Raw genomic sequence first — 2,500 nt, forward strand, 5'->3', positions numbered from 1 at the left:
GGATTTACTTCGTTATATCCGTAATTCGTTATATCCGTATAACGAATTCGTAATAATAACTGTAGCAAATTCTCTATAAACATGTATTTTTCACCAGACTATAATTTTTGCTAGTTGGGGCTTAAAATAAAAATGCATTACTTTGATACCTTTAATAATAGGATTGTAAATTGAAAAATTTATATAAAAAAAAATTCATTGAAACTATTATGTAAAACTGTAGTGCAAACATTTCAAATTGTAAAGAAATTCATTATAAAAGTGTTATATTTTGTTACAATTATTCACCTCTACGGGACTCAAAATCAGTTCACTATAACCGTAAATTCGTTATATCCGAATTCGTTATAGCTGTAAAATTTTGCAAAGATTTGTGAAGAATTTTACTGGGGACTCAAAAAAACTTTTCTATATCCGAGAATTCTCTATATCCGTGTTCGTACTAAACGAGTTTTACTGTACTTGGAGAGGTGTGAGAGGATTGTTAACTTCCAACATTAAGAATAAAGTAACTGTCTTGGATACACCACTGATCTCAAGCTCAATTTCCACATATATCAGTGATTAGCTTTAAGGCTTTTGAAGGAATGCTATTGAAGAAATCGCAAGTAATAGCGTAAGTACACAAAAATTAGCATGTTAAAACAGACATGATCTACTTATCATGCAATAAACTTTCTTCATGATACATAATCAGAGAAACACTGTCCTTGAATAATAAGAGATCTCTTTTAAAATAGCTGCATCACAGGTTATTCTAGTGCAAACTCTGATCTGAAACATCCCAATACATCATGAACATTAAAGATTTTGATAAATTTCTTGAACATAAATTTTCACTTGAAGTTAACTCGCTTGTCTTTTCATGATTTATCTACGCTTTCTACCAGTAGATTGTACTGTATGTCTAATTTCAAAATTCTCATGGGATGTGGAAATGATTTTTTTTATTCCTGTGATGTGGTTTCAGAAACTTGAAAAAGAAGAATTTATATTTCACTCACTGTTTAATATTGACAAGTATGTAAAATAAATGTACGATGTCTTACCTTTTTGGATCCTGTCAACTCTTCACCTTTTCAAATCATGTCATTGTAAAATATATCTGTAAAGAAATACATTTTTTAACTATTTCAATCTCGCTCTTGTTCTCTCTCTCTCTCTCTCTCAAGTTATCTACAATTTTTCAAATAAATCTCAAGATGGCATTGTGAAATTAATTTTTTGCTTTGAAATTAAGATTACTGCACAATTGCACATATTTCCATTTTACCCAACTGGATTCATTTACATATCAACAACTGATGTATCCATCAAATGCCTATTGCATCATTTCTATTGTTAAATCAATTTGTTAATTAGTGAAGAATATGACCACAACTCCAAATCATCTGATTTCTTACACAGATCTTTCATAGTTTCATTAACTGACAGAGAGGACGCTATAAGCCATCTAATTGCACTTTTTATCACAATATCAATACTTAGAGTACTTTGACTTTCAGAACATGGCTTAAGTAATTCTGAGACAGAGTGAATATTTCTATTCTACAAAAGCATTTATTCTACCGTCTCAGATAAAACAGTGTGCAATTCATGTAGTATAATTATATACATAATTCAAGCATTGATGTTTTTCTGTTTCCCCAATGAAAATGTCATTTTCAGAATGCGAATTATGTCTAGTTGGAGTGTAACTTTTATCTACAAACTAGCAAAACAGAACTTGTGAAGAATAAATCGGCAGCTCGATGCTTCTCGTTGTCAGCTTTCCTGGCACAAAATTAGTGAAAACTAGGCTGTTTCCACTTACATTAGAGAGTGTCTTTTTCGCTTCAGCATTATCACAATGTCAAATTGGTTGTATTTATGTTAATTGCACATGTAATTCTTTTAAAACATTAGTTAGACCAGCCAATGTCTCCTACATGAAAAATATTAAAATACACCCCCCCCCCCAGTTCTTAATTCATGAGTTTATATCTTTAATACTATGATAATCTTTAAGTACTACATGTACAAGCATTTTTATTTCCATCAATCTCCTCCAAGTGCCTGGTCAAAATTGCGAAAGAAGTTCTATGAAAATCTTAGTTCAACTTTCATACCTCTTCTTTCTTATACACCTCATAGAATATGAATTCTCATATGCACCTGTTCTAACAATGTTTTTAAAAAGTGAAAGTGAAAACGTCCTTTTTTCGCCCTTTGCAACATTATCCCAGCAGCCATGTAACACCATCACAGATTAATGTAAAATATGACTCCAAAGTCCATGATTCATGAATGAACATTCATTTGGGCCAATTAATTTCCCATTTTAAATGTTAGCTGCCATATATGTCTTTAAAAAGTATTTAAGCAAGCGATGCAATATTTGATTTCAACCTAATGACCAAAAATTGCTGCCTATTAAAATGTTTTATTACAAAAATATCGTTTTTGAAAATGTCAGCAATTTAACAGCTTCAAAACTGCAAATTCAATCTACTAATAATTG

The 2,500-nt window shown here is 30.8% G+C and overlaps 1 protein-coding gene across 3 annotated transcripts in view; it reads right to left on the reverse strand.

Annotated features, from left to right (window-relative positions):
* Positions 1-2,500, reverse strand: part of LOC105335105 (caspase activity and apoptosis inhibitor 1) — a 59,565-nt gene that overhangs the window by 51,696 nt on the left and 5,369 nt on the right. For 2 of the 3 annotated variants that reach the window (XM_011438824.4, XM_066067555.1), the window contains one exon: positions 1,050-1,105. The exons of the other annotated variant lie outside the window; for it this stretch is intronic. The gene's annotated coding sequence lies outside the window, so the exon portion shown is untranslated. The remainder of the gene's footprint in view (positions 1-1,049; positions 1,106-2,500) is intronic. 3 annotated transcript variants of the gene reach the window in all.

Source organism: Magallana gigas, chromosome 7, assembly GCF_963853765.1.
Source record: "Magallana gigas chromosome 7, xbMagGiga1.1, whole genome shotgun sequence".
Lineage (NCBI taxonomy): Eukaryota > Metazoa > Mollusca > Bivalvia > Ostreida > Ostreidae > Magallana > Magallana gigas.